Here is a 14,955-nt window from a genome sequence, read left to right as displayed (position 1 = left end):
GCACATCTTAACACCAGCATAAATACATAGACACATGTAAAACCTGCCTTCCTTAAATCTAGCGTAATTTCATACATGCTCTCCCTATCTCTCCGTCTCCTAAATAACTCATCTAGCTTGATTCTGGGATGTGGTTTTTCCCAGCATTTAACTGACTTATGAACTATTGAACGGCACACAAACCTGGGCTGCGGTCCACTTGTTTCAGCTGCGGCTGAAACAAGTGGACCACTGCTTGTTGGAATGATGCTTATCACATATACAGTAAATCAGAAGGACAAAAAGTGTATGTGGGTGTGTGTTGGTCGTGCGGTAGAGTTAACAGGAGCTTTATGCCATTACAACAAAGAAGATAAAAAACACTGCTTACACTTTAACTTCTGACCCGTAGTCAGGACTGAAGTGAAATCTGTCAACTGGGTTAAACAATAACAATCACCTTAGATTTCTACCACACAGAACTGAACTGAACAAAGTCAAATCTACCCAAAAGGGAAAAAAATCCTCAACAATCAAAGATGCAGAGCAATTGGCAGGCTGACAGGTTTCGGATCAACAGCAAATGGCACAGCCATAAAAGATGTGTCGCCTTTTAAACGCAGATAATTTCATAGGGATGTTTTCTTAGGCCGGAGGCAGGGTGGTTTCTGGTGCCAGGCCAGGCTTGTTACAGCCTTGCTGTTGCTTACTGGGACAACCACACACCACCGTGTCAATGACAGGAGAGAGGAGGACCCGATCTAAGCTAATCTATACCGCAGCAGAAATTTAGACTGTTGTTTTTCTTTGTTCTGTTCTCCGGCTTTGCTCAGATTTGATTGAGGCTGACCTTGGAGGCGTCTAGCAAATTACAGGCTGAGGTCCAAACAAAATGAGCGAAATTTGTTTTGTTTGTTTTCAGAAAACCATCAATTCACCATTTCATCGTAGCCCACATACCTCTTTTTGTTGGGCTAAAATGGTTCCATTTCTGTGACATTTTCCCCACCATCAGCTCCCACAGTTAGAAGCTAAAGGGGATGAAAGAGACCCACACATGGGATAATTGAAATACTCTTGTCTGACAATCAACTAAATATTGTTGTAAACATCCTCCTGGCTTAGTTTTGAGCAAACTGCAGACAAACAGATGGCAAGAAGGGTTTTGGTCCTCACAGCCATGTAATAAATATACTGTTTTTAGTGCTGCTGTGATAATGTACCCTAAAAACCCGTATTAGTCAAAAAGGGAAAAACTTTTAGTTACTTGAAAGTTCTCCTGGGTCTCTATCCGGCATTCGGAAATGTCTATAGAGACGCTTGAGATCAGCACTCATCTCTTTGGTTATTATGCCATTAAAACAAACATCATCTCTCTCGTAATGTCGAAGAGCATTCGCACACTGTGATGTTATCTGATCTCTATATAGCAATAAAGATTTCTCCAGTTCTTTAAATCATTTATGCATTATCTTTGTTGGTATGGCTGAACCTGAACTGTCTACAGATAAGACTGAAGCAGAAAAAAACACATCCTCTTTTGGAGAGAACAGTAAATTAATAGCCCAAAGGCTTTGTATAAAACATTTTAGGAACGAACACTATCTAAAATTAATTGCCATATTTAGCTGCTATTACAGCTACAAGGTTTTTGGGGCAGGTTCCCACTGACTCTGATGAAGACATACAGGGGTTGGACAATGAAACTGAAACACCTGTCATTTTAGTGTGGGAGGTTTCATGGCTAAATTGGACCAGCCTGGTAGCCAGTCTTCATTGATTGCACATTGCTCCAGTAAGAGCAGAGTGTGAAGGTTCAATTAGCAGGGTAAGAGCACAGTTTTGTTCAAAATATTGAAATGCACACGACATTATGGGTGACATACCAGAGCTCAAAAGAGGACAAATTGTTGGTGCACGTCTTGCTGGCGCATCTGTGACCGAGACAGCAAGTCTTTGTGATGTATCAAGAGCCAAGGTATATAGGGTAATGTCAGCATACCACCAAGAAGGACGAACCACATCCAACAGGATTAACTGTGGACACAAGAGGAAGCTGTCTGAAAGGGATGTTCGGGTGCTAACCCGGATTGTATCCAAAAAACATAAAACCACAGCTGCCCAAATCACGGCAGAATTAAATGTGCACCTCAACTCTCCTGTTTCCACCAGAACTGTCCGTCGGGAGCTCCACAGGGTCAATATACACGGCCGGGCTGCTATAGCCAAACCTTTGGTCACCCATGCCAATACCAAACGTCGGTTTCAATGGTGCAAGGAGCGCAGATCTTGGGCTGTGGACAATGTGAAACATGTATTGTTCTCTGATGAGTCCACCTTTACTGTTTTCCCCACATCCGGGAGAGTTACGGTGTGGAGAAGCCCCAAAGAAGCGTACTACCCAGACTGTTGCATGCCCAGAGTGAAGCATGGGGGTGGATCAGTGATGGTTTGGGCTGCCATATCACGGCATTCCCTTGGCCCAATACTTGTGCTAGATGGGCGTGTCACTGCCAAGGACTACCGAACCATTCTTGAGGACCATGTGCATCCAATGGTTCAAACATTGTATCCTGAAGGCGGTGCCGTGTATCAGGATGACAATGCACCAATACACACAGCAAGACTGGTGAAAGATTGGTTTGATGAACACGAAAGTGAAGTTGAACATCTCCCATGGCCTGCACAGTCACCAGATCTAAATATTGAGCCACTTTGGGGTGTTTTGGAGGAGCGAGTCAGGAAACGTTTTCCTCCACCAGTATCACGTAGTGACCTGGCCACTATCCTGCAAGAGGAATGGCTTAAAATCCCTCTGACCACTGTGCAGGACTTGTATATGTCATTCCCAAAACGAATAGACGCTGTATTGGCCGCAAATACTAATAAATTATTGTGGTCTAAAACCAGGTGTTTCAGTTTCATTGTCCAACCCCTGTAGATGGTGTCGAAAGTCAAGTCTCCATGAAGTATGCACAATAAAGACGAAAGTGATCGGTGAGCTCCAACCACTTCTGCTTTGGAATGTCTCTACCAGCTCTGCACATCTAGAGACGAAGAGTTCTGCCCTTTCCTCGTTGCAAAGCATCTTTTGCTGTGAACACCAATTTCAAGTTGTGCTACAGATTCTTAACTGGATTTAATGCTTGACTTTAACGGGGCTACACTAACACATGCATACGTTTTGAAAGAAACAATTCTGGCTGGACGTGTAGGGTCGTTGTACTGCTGGGAGGTGAACCTCCTCTCGATCCTTTCCCAGGATTGTCCTTTATTTAGCTCTCATCAGCTTCACTGTCAATGCTGAAGAAAAGCATTCTCAAAGCATGATGCCGCCACCACCATATTTTAAGCAGTACGTGGCGTGTCGGGTATTAATATACCTATCACCAGAATCTTCTGATAGACCAACCACCTGCAGATCTTCCATTATATCCGTGAACCTTCTTGATGGTCTTCCTTTTTTCCACCTCCTGGCAGCTTCTTTGTCCAAGTTATCCACCATCAACTCATCGACACAAACCCTAGGAATTGACTCCCTTACTCTGTCTCCAAACTTGAGGTATAATTTTCACATTTACAATCCGGTCCACTTTTGTAACTCACAGTAGAAAGCTGAGCTTTTTCAGCACTGCTGTCTTTTTGTTAGTTCCATGTTTCCAAACTACTCATCACAGCAGGTCCCACTGCCACCTCATAAAACGTTCATCTGGTAGTTATCCCAGTGTCACAAATCACCTCTTCCACTCATCTTCATCCACTGCACCCTACCTGCACTTCTAGTTCACCTCTTCCACCCTGCACATTGTTTTGGATGGATGACACTGGGTACCTTTATCCAGCTTCAGTACCTCTACTCTACGGAACGTCACTGGTCCACCTGTTGGTTCGACTGATGTTCACCCCTCTCCAAAGCATACTTCCACATTTCCAGGCTGGGTTCCACCTGCCCTCTAGTCCAAGTACAAATTCCAAATTTGGGCTTGGGTCAACAGTACAGAAAACGTTTGTAGCTAACTGGAGTTTCAAGAGGTCTGGTATAAAAATCTTGATCGTCTGCATATTTGATGTGTCAACGAGTTTTCCAATGTCTGCCCTCTTTGTAATGCAACCCTCCCAATTTATCTAAGCTTTGGATCAGGACTTCAGAAACCGGCTTATAGCCCTTAAGTATCTGAGTTGTTTGAGGACAAAATACAAATCATACTCGTCGTCTTCTGCTTCATCTGGGACCGGGTCGCAGGGGCAGCAGACTCAGTAGAGACACCCAGACGTCCCTCTCCCCACAAACCTCCTCCAGCTCCTCTGGGTGGAGCCCGAGGCGTTCCCAGGCCACTCGAGAGACATAGTCCCTCAGAAGTGTCCTGGGCCGTCCCCTGGGCCTCCTCCCGGTGGGACGTGCCTGGAACACCTCCCGAGGAAGGCGTCCGGGAGGCATCCGGTATTGACGCCCGAGCCACCTCAACTGGTTCCTCTCGATGTGGAAGAGCAGCGGCTCTGCTCCGAGCCCCTCCCGGATGGCCAAGCTCCTCACCCTGTCTGTAAGGGAGTGACCAGGCACTCTATGGAGGAAGCTCTTTTCAGCCTCTTGTATCAGGGATCTCGTTCTTTCGGTCATGACCCAAAGTTCATGGCCATAGGGGAGGGTAGGAACGTAGACCGACCGATAAATCAAGAGCTTTGCTTTTCGGCCCAGCTCTCTCTTCAACCCAACAGACCGGCACAGTGCCCCCATTACTGCGGCAGCCGCACCAATCCGTCTGTCGATCTCCCGCTCCATTCTCCCCTCACTCGTGAACAAGACCCCGAGATACTTGAGCTCCTCCACTTGAGGCAGGAACTCCCCTCCAAACTGAAGAGGTCTCGACCTTATCCGGTCGAGAACCATGGCCTCGGACTTGGAGGAGCTGATCTTCAACCCAGCTGCTTCACACTTGGCTGCAAACTGCACCAGCAAATGCTGTAGGTCTTGGCTGCCCATTTGTCACCGGTCCTGATCATAACTTTTATGGAGAGGATTTCTAGGCGCAGCCAAGGACCGGAGAAGGTCTGGTTGGGGGACCAGTGGATGTAGTCTCTTCTTTTTGCAGATGACGTGGTCCTGCTGGCCCCCTCTAGCCACAAAACAACAATAAATTCCAACAATAAATTAAGCTGATAAGCTAAACATTCAGTAATGACTTTGTCCTCCTCTTACAGATACCATAAAGACAACATTATTAACTACACAGTCAGTAAAGCATGGCCTCTTTGTGATAACTAGCCTTTAAAAACAAATTAAACAATGTATCTCCACAAGCAATGAGGCAAACATCCTGCAGCATCATTTGTCTTTTCTCTAATCAAAGGCCAAGCAAAGAGAAAGCCAAGTTAAAACATTCCCAAGAAAATCATGCCATGCCCTCAGAGCTGCCTTAAAGGCAGGCTTTTCATCTCAAGACTGAAACCTCTACAATCAAGTGTGACTTCAGGGCATCAATGCTACTTTTGTGTCAGAGATCATTTTTAATGTATCCCGTGGCACACTGTATCTATCTAAAGGTGTAGGGCAAAGTTAAATGGAACCAGTGTTAGCTTTGTGGTTCTGAAAACAGCCAGACTCAGCTGAATGGCGCTTGTCTGAATCATTCAGGTTTATTTTTAGATATTTCCGTGTCTGCCAACATGATGACGAAAAGGTTCAGCTTGTACTTTCAGTCCAGCGCCTTTCAAAAACACTTAGAGATTAAATGTATTTTCACCATCTCTGTGTTTGTGAAAGGGCTGAGGTGGCGACTTTTTAAAGTCAACCCACCACTGTTACACCCTTGACTTGTCAAACCAGAGAGTAAAAACTGTGTATCAGATGAGTTGTGTAAAACACTGGCATGTCAAGTGTGTGAATTAATGATCAGAGACGGTCTGTGTGGCAAGCTGGCCAGGGGGGTTAAGGCAAATAACACACAGAGACCACCTCAGTGGAGTAGGTATTTAACATACATCATATCTTGCCAATGATGCACATCGGGTGAGTCGCGCTAAAGTGTGTCGAAGCAGAACAGATCAGAGGACTTCAGCTAAGTATGCTTAGCCAACTACAACAGATGCATTTAACCCTTTATGAGTTTTCTGGCACTTATTTTATCTGTAACGCTCTGTATTGACCCCACTGACCTACACCCTGTGCCTCCTGTAGTCGCATGATGCTGGCGTGATATGTGATTTCTGAATGCCCAGTGGCATGTCATCAAAGTGAAATCTGTCCAGCAAATGCACTTTTCAGTCAACACATGTCTGATGAAGAAGATTAAGATATTATAATAAGCCCTGGATATATAGCTAAGTGATTTGAGGTTGTGATCTTGTAACCATGTTTGAGACCTTTATTTTGAAACAAGAAAGGAAGTAGCTCCTGTGGTATCCTGTTGGATTGACATTGGTCAACTATCAAAGATTGCTTGTCGAGTAGCCCAATGATACCTAGAATCATAGCAATTAAGAAGACTATCACCTAAATCTTTTCTTTCACAGCATTTGTTTCAAGGTGTCTGAGGCACCTGTGGTCTTTATTAATCAGAAGCTGGACAGGAAGACGGGCAGAGAGAGGGGAAGACATGCAGCAAATGGCCCGGGGCCAGGAATGGAACCTGGGACAACTGTGTTGAGCACTGTAGCCTCTACAAATGGCATCGCCTGTGCAGCACTTTGGGTTTTTGACAGAAAAACCAACATAAACACAGTGACGGAGAAGAATTGAATGATTTTTAAGAATCATTAAAATACCAAAATTGGTTAGCGTTAGCTGTTAACGATGCTAAAGACAGCTTCAGAGCCGCACATAAAAATGTATTTAACAGTTCCTTTATGGAACCTGATCAGCTGTAGTTAAAAATCTAAAACAGACTGGATAATTTTACACTCAGAAATTTCTTTTTACATTTCTGAAGCCTTGATTCTACTTGAGAAGACACGAAAAGGACTACATTGAATAAGGACCACATTAGATTCAGTTCTCGGCTTATAACTCCTGAAACCCTAAAAAAGGAGGGGGATTCTCAAAAAACGTTTTGCAAAACTTCAGCTCAATCTTGTGAATACAAAATCTCCTCATTTCGCCCATCTTACTCTAGATAATGTAGGTCCGACATGACATGGCATCAAAACATGGAAAAAAAAAACATAAGGAGGTGCCTCCTTAGCAGATCTTCTGAAAGCTCACCTCTAATATTTGCTAAGTGCTATTAAAATTTATGCTTAAAATTTAGCCGGAGGTGTAACTGTGGCACTTAGAGATTCCTGTACTGGAAAAGTAGATGACAGTCAATTACTTTGGAAAGAAAGGCAGCAATTGGGAGTAGCTGGAACTGTGAGAGCAGTAAGCTGCGAATACTTTTCTACGCATAGTAGCAGATATAGAGCTATTTTATAAGAAACCTGCATATTCCCACTGAACAGGGAAAACACGAGCTTCATAACCAGCCAAAATCACTGCCAAAATCACTGATGTCTAGTGCAAGTGGTCACAATAGATCACTAACAGGAAACGGACTGCTGACAAAGAGGGAGCAAAGGGACCTCGCATTGTCTGAACAATAGAATGCCCGAGATCCTGACGAAAGGAAATGAGTGTAAATCCACCTCAGCTGTTTGTAAGCTCACAGGCCAAATTCAGCTCTTAATGGAAGGCCATTCCATTGGGAACAATCTCAGCACCGATTCACATTTTCCCTCTGCCTGCTTCCTCCTACATACAGGAGAAGCTACTGCGCACAAACGTGGAGAACAGGAGGAGACTTCTTAAAGAGGATCTGCAAACAGGATGATACTGGCTTCTTTTCAAAATCGCCTCAGTGAAAGAAGTACCACACTTGCAGCTAAGGGTGAATTGAGGCCAGTTACATAACTATAAAATAATAATATAAAAATCAAAAAAAGAGAGCACAGCCTTGGGTGAGACATCAGATTCCAGAGAGTTCTTAGACGAGTCTCACAGACTCTAAACTGCGTAGTTTGGAAATGTTTCTGAACAAATCACTGCTAATTAAAAGGGTGCTAATTTGTTTGAACTGGGAATAGAAGTAGGAAAAAGAATTAACAGTGGATAGCAGGTGTCTAACTGGGTTATTATCAGCCCCTCTAGAGGGATTAGCTAGACATTATGGGTATTTGAAGGATATTACATCTCCCCTACATGGCATCTCTTCAGATAAGCCAGCCCGCATTACTTTCTAAAAATGGTAGAAAGCCCTAGCCGCCACACAAGAAAACAGCTACCTCTGTGTTTTTTATTTATTAATTTTTGACATTTTAACACCCGCTTTCAATCTGAGCAGCTTAACTGATCTCCCCTGGTGTTTCTCTTACTTCTAGAAACTGGTAAGAATGAGCAACAGCACCCCAAAGGAGAGGCGGTTACCTTTAGAAGAAGTAGATGGAGTTGTGCAAAGCCCAACTGATGCAAAATGACAGAAAACAAAATCTATAAAAACTTTTAGAAAACTTTACAAAGTAGGAGCAGACATCTCAACTAGCCCGTGAATTTAAACATGGGAAGCTAAAGCTATGAACTCACTGGCCCTGTTCAGTTGATTGATAACACAAGAATTGGCCAATCACATGGCAGCAATTAAATGCATTTAGTAATCTAGATTAGCTAAAGTTATAACGGAGAATCTGAATGGAGAGGAAAAGTGACTTTGAATGTGGCAGGATTTCAGAAACTCTGCTTGAAACTGCTTTCGGACTATTTCAATTGTTACGGACACAGAGACAGAAATGAATAGGAAAAAAATAAGCATGAAAGAGAGAGAGGTGGGGCAAAAAGGAAAAGGGGAGAGGAAAAAAGAATGGAGGAAAGAAAGAAGGATGAAGAGAAAATGGGCCGATATAAGACGGAGCCAAGCTGATTTTTTTAACCTATAAATCAAACTGACATTTTTTAGGAAGGCCCACATCAAACCGCACAGGTTCTTACTGCATTAGCTCTACAGTTGGAAAGTAGAAAAACCGTTATGATGTTTCGACAGTGTGTGTTTTATAGCCGCAGGAACATAAGATGCTTTTCTACCCGGACTCAGAATAGATAGAATGCAGACAGAGTGGCAAGAGTAAAGCAGCAGAGATTTCCCTACTTGTTTAAAATATATTTGGAAAGTAATATATATAAATATGAAGGAGTGTCTTGTGCCATCATTTATTAAAGTGTTAGCTGAGTGTATTTGTTCATTTTTACTTTGGAGAACGTTACAACTATTTGAGTCGATCGAGGTAGGTGAAACTCATTCATTGGAGATCTATGCAGAACCTCTTGATTCCCAGTAACGTCTAAAAGCCTATACAGGTCCTTCTCAAAATATTAGCATATTGTGATAAAGTTCATTATTTTCCATAATGTCATGATGAAAATTTAACATTCATATATTTTAGATTCAATGCACACTAACTGAAATATTTCAGGTCTTTTATTGTCTTAATACGGATGATTTTGGCATACAGGTCATGAAAACCCAAAATTCCTATCTCACAAAATTAGCATATTTCATCCGACCAATAAAAGAAAAGTGTTTTGAATACAAAAAACGTCAACCTTCAAATAATCATGTACAGTTATGCACTCAATACGTGGTCAGGAATCCTTTTGCAGAAATGACTGCTTCAATGCGGCGTGGCATGGAGGCAATCAGCCTGTGGCACTGCTGAGGTCTTATGGAGGCCCAGGATGCTTCGATAGCGGCCTTTCGCTCATCCAGAGTGTTGGGTCTTGAGTCTCTCAATGTTCTCTTCACAATATCCCACAGATTCTCTATGGGGTTCAGGTCAGGAGAGTTGGCAGGCCAATTGAGCACAGTGATACCATGGTCAGTAAACCATTTACCAGTGGTTTTGGCACTGTGAGCAGGTGCCAGGTCATGCTGAAAAATGAAATCTTCATCTCCATAAAGCTTTTCAGCAGATGGAAGCATGAAGTGCTCCAAAATCTCCTGATAGCTAGCTGCATTGACCCTGCCCTTGATAAAACACAGTGGACCAACACCAGCAGCTGACACGGCACCCCAGACCATCACTGACTGTGGGTACTTGACACTGGACTTCTGGCATTTTGGCATTTCCTTCTCCCCAGTCTTCCTCCAGACTCTGGCACCTTGATTTCTGAATGACATGCAGAATTTGCTTTCATCCGAAAAAAGTACTTTGGACCACTGAGCAACAGTCCAGTGCTGCTTCTTTGTAGCCCAGGTCTGGGGAATGCGGCACCTGTAGCCCATTTCCTGCACACGCCTGTGCACGGTGGCTCTGGATGTTTCTACTCCAGACTCAGTCCACTGCTTCCGCAGGTCCCCCAAGGTCTGGAATCGGCCCTTCTCCACAATCTTCCTCAGGGTCCGGTCACCTCTTCTCGTTGTGCAGCGTTTTCTGCCACACTTTTTCCTTCCCACAGACTTCCCACTGAGGTGCCTTGATACAGCACTCTGGGAACAGCCTATTCGTTCAGAAATTTATTTCTGTGTCTTATCCTCTTGCTTGAGGGTGTCAATAGTGGCCTTCTGGACAGCAGTCAGGTCGGCAGTCTTACCCATGATTGGGGTTTGGAGTGATGAACCAGGCTGGGAGTTTTAAAGGCCTCAGGAATCTTTTGCAGGTGTTTAGAGTTAACTTGTTGATTCAGATGATTAGGTTCATAGCTCGTTTAGAGACCCTTTTAGTGATATGCTAATTTTGTGAGATAGGAATTTTGGGTTTTCATGACCTGTATGCCAAAGTCATCTGTATTAAGACAATGAAAGACCTGAAATATTTCAGTTAGTGTGCAATGAATCTAAAATATATGAATGTTAAATTTTCATCATGACATTATGGAAAATAATGAACTTCATCACAATATGCTAATTTTTTGAGAAGGACCTGTATATCTCACCAAAGATGTAAGAGATCAATATATGAAGGCTACTGAGAACGAGCTGTGATCATGGTAACTTATGACCGTGTAAAACCTCCTATGACCCAACACTTAATGAGCCATGCCTCTAATGGCCTCTATGGATAACTACATTACACAACAACACCCGAGAATAAGTCCAAACCTCACCTTAATGATACCCTGTTATCACTGCTGCGGTTTTCCATTTAAAAAAAAAAAAATTTATATTCTACTTGACAGACATGCTTTTCTAAATGGGGCGTTTTTGGTTGGAAACTTTGGAAATGAACAAGCAATTGCCACTTTTTCAGGTGGAAGAATTTTATTAAATGCTGTTGAAGCAGTTAACGCAGGCTGAGGTACTGAAGCGGGAAAACTAAGTCTGACATTTTATGAGTTAGTCTGTATGAACAATAATAAAGCAACTGAGTTTTAAACAATCTGTTCAATTTTATCAGCATGGAGAGGGTTAAAAAAGCTCCTTCAGCTAAATGAATAAAAATCCTCTTCATCACAGCAAAACAACAATCCGACAGATTTACTAGATTCATTAAATTGTGCCATTCCAACATCATAATTTGTGTTTACGCTGCTGCGAATAAGTCTTGAGGGAACCGACAATAACTAAAGAGAGGCAGATAAAACCCTGACAGATCCAATGAGCATGCTGAGCAAGCCACAGAATGACTCATCACCTCCGCTGACACAATACAGCAGAGGTGTGAAAAACTCTCAGTGCATAGATGCATTACTTTGCATGCATGAACCGGCCTGCATCAAGGCACAACTGCTTTAAAACTCCAAATTAAGTATGCATGTGGTTCTTTTGCACCTATGCCGTTGGAGAAGGGGGTTAGAATCGTCTCACCAAGTAAGCATACAGTAACAGCTATGTCTGTAGCTGTAACTAAAGCTCAGGTAGCAGCTTTAAACCAAGCAGTCTGCACATTTTATTTAGGGATTTTTGCTGCAGCAGAAAACAACTGATTTGTATATGAAATATTGAGGACATATTAATACTCAGGGTAACTCAGACACTGAAAAAGTGCAAAATGTATTTTAAAAACAGGTGGGAGATCTACAGCAAAACAGGGGGAGGCTTCTGTTTTCATATCACGAAGTTAGGGTTGTGGGAAAAGGGGGGCATGGCTGAGCTCTGTGTGGTCCTCATGCAGGCTGTTCAAATTAATTCAGTGCATTAAATAGAAGTTCTTGTGTGCCATCCTCAACATGTTATAACCTTATAACCATGAGATTCTGCTAATCACAGGGGGATCGTTTGGCTTCTTCTTCTTACGAGGACCATGCAGCTGCTGCAGCAGCATTTTTGCTTTGCATCGTATTACTGTGTCGCGCTAGTTCCGCAATCGCATATTCCACCTTACAGTTCATAGCGGTTACAGTTTGGTTACTTCCTACTGAGGTGTTGATCATCTAACAGGGGCTAAAGATAATTAACTAGCTACAAGGGCTTACTTCACATAAAATGAAATAAAAACTCATCAGTATTAGAAAAACAAATATGAGTAAAGGAATACTCAATTTTTAAATGTTGGACTTACTCCATTTCAACGAAACTTGCCTTCTAATAATTCAACGATAACTGCTTGACTTGTTGCTATTAGTGTACAAAAATAACTTCTTATAACGCAGATTGACTTTGGTCAAACAGCTCCAGCTCAGTCTGAGTGGATGGAGAGCGGATGGAAACAGCAATCTTGTCAAGGGAAAAAATTAAGTGACCTCTCAAGGCAATTGGTTGACCTAGATTTTATTTCAAGGTTATCAAGGTAAAGTTGACAAAAGATTTTTAGTTTTGGAAAAAAAAAAAATTAAAACCACAGAATTTTTCTTCCATCCACTTCATTATCACAATACAATTCATTTAAATTAGGGATGCACTGATTGCAGTTTTATGACCGATCTTTAAAAAGCCTGCCGATTCTGATTTCAGCCAATACCAACATAATACCTGACAGTTATAATGTCACAATACACTTTCAACGTTCCAATCCTATTTTATTGAAAAACATTGAACAATACCTGTGAAACAACACAAACTTGTTTTAAATGCACATGAGGCAATGCTCTTAAATATAAATAAAAAGTTTAGAGCATGCAGGCCAAACTACAAAATTAACTAAACTAAACAAAAAAAATAAATAAATAAAATTTGTTCCTTTAGTCTTTCATTTTTCACATTTTGGGCAGATTGATTGGCCGGTCAATCAATCGGTGCACACCTAATTTCAATACATTTAAGTTTGTGGTTGCAGCGTCATAAAATGTGAAATGGGTCGTGGGGTGCCAAAACCTTTACAAAGCACCACCTAAAAAAAAAATCTTATACTTCATTTGTATATTAACTTGAAGTTGGAGGACATTAAGCTGTAAAAGGAGCTATGAGATGACCGTAATGAAACCAGGAAAGATTCACAGCAGTTCTAAAGGAGTAACCATGGATCCCTTATGGATTCTGAGCAGCCTCCAGACAATTAAGGCGACGTTCACAACTCCAACTGACACCTTGCATCCCAGTAAAATTTTGCAAAGATGGTTGATGCATTTATCTTAACAGCTCTGTCTAATTTCCAAATATAAAACAGCCGGTGCAGACTCATTGTGGTACATCATTTCACTAAGTCATCAACACAACAGGTGGCACAAGACCCAAAGCCAACTCGCGAGGGCAGTTTGACAAAGAATATTAGGAGGTGGACGACTAAAAAACATAAGGTGCTATAATGTATGACACAAACTGAGAGAGTATGGAAACGACAGGATCTTTGAGAGTAAAAGTTGAACGACCTTGCATTTAACTGTCAAAGAAATGCGTGACTTCGCCCACTCAGCTTCTGTCTGCCAGAGCCAGCTTCCTGGACTCATCCAGGCACATGTTCATGTTCCTCACACATGCAGAAACTCTGTTTGATTCACAACTCAGAGGAGAATTCTGTGTTCCTGTTTAGAGGTCTGTGGGAGAAAACCACTACTTCCAGTTCTCAAATGGGCATGGTAACCCAGGTTCTTCTCACAACAGAATCCCCTTAACACCATCTGTTTTAGCACGTAGTTCTTATTTAAGAGCACTTTAAATCATGTGCAACTCGTGAGGGTGTGGAATTCACTGTGTTTAATCCATAGAAACATGTTTTTCTACACCACTAACAGGGACAGGGATAATGGTGTCAACAAGAAGTATTCATGCTAAATGAATTATCTCTATTAGCTTTAATGCTTTGTACAAATTCCAGCTATTTTGCATAATTAGGCAGAATTTTTAACATTTGCCAGAGATAAGCAATGTCTACAGTGAAGAGTAGTTTCTAAATAGCTTTGATTTAGTGTGTGAGATGTCTTAACAATTCTCTCAAAAAATGGCCAAACAAGACTCCTTGCTTCTGTTCTGTCTCTTAACATTAGACTATTCCAGAAACTGACTGTATCCCGTTGGAATTTTAGGCACAGTTAAAAATATGTCCATCTGACCCACTGCATGTCATGTTGCCCTGCTGCTATTATTCTGTGCACTAAACATACTTGGCAGCCACTTGGATTAAAAAAGGGTAATCATTTTAAGTCTGGTAATGGGTTTGGCTGTCTAGATTTTACACCATAGCTGAAAAAAACTGCAGACAGATTTGGGGATGTGTCCTCACTTCATAGGAAACTATTCAATGACTTGTCACTTGCAGAGATACTGCCAGCAGCCGAGAAAATTGATTTTATTGGTGTTTATATCAAATCAGTGTTGAAATGCACCGACTACAGCATGAATTGTTCCTAGATAGGTTTCTTAAATCAAACAACTAAACTCTACTGAGTACTAATGTATTGACAAAAGGACACACACTAAGTCTGAGTCATCAAATGGTCAACAAGGGAGCCGTGGTCTCAGGAAAAGGTCACAGAAAGTGCACTGCTGCTTTTCTCTGCCAGGGATTCTTTGCACATGTTGCTCCAGGTAAACTGACAGAGCATCACATAACCATTGGTGACATTTAAATGTGAGGCTGTCTACCTGACTCAAACGTTCTGCCTTGCTCTGGCCAATTAAGTGTGGTACTGATGCTGTGTCC

The 14,955-nt window shown here is 42.1% G+C and overlaps 1 protein-coding gene across 4 annotated transcripts in view; it reads right to left on the bottom strand.

Moving 5' to 3' along the window:
• Window positions 1-14,955, bottom strand: part of ctdp1 (CTD (carboxy-terminal domain, RNA polymerase II, polypeptide A) phosphatase, subunit 1) — an 81,692-nt gene that overhangs the window by 43,475 nt on the left and 23,262 nt on the right. The window lies entirely within an intron of this gene.

This window comes from Girardinichthys multiradiatus, chromosome 13, assembly GCF_021462225.1.
Source record: "Girardinichthys multiradiatus isolate DD_20200921_A chromosome 13, DD_fGirMul_XY1, whole genome shotgun sequence".
NCBI classification, from domain to species: Eukaryota; Metazoa; Chordata; class Actinopteri; order Cyprinodontiformes; family Goodeidae; genus Girardinichthys; species Girardinichthys multiradiatus.
The sequence above is the reverse complement of the archived record's forward strand: the minus strand, read 5'-3'. Positions and strand labels throughout refer to the sequence as shown.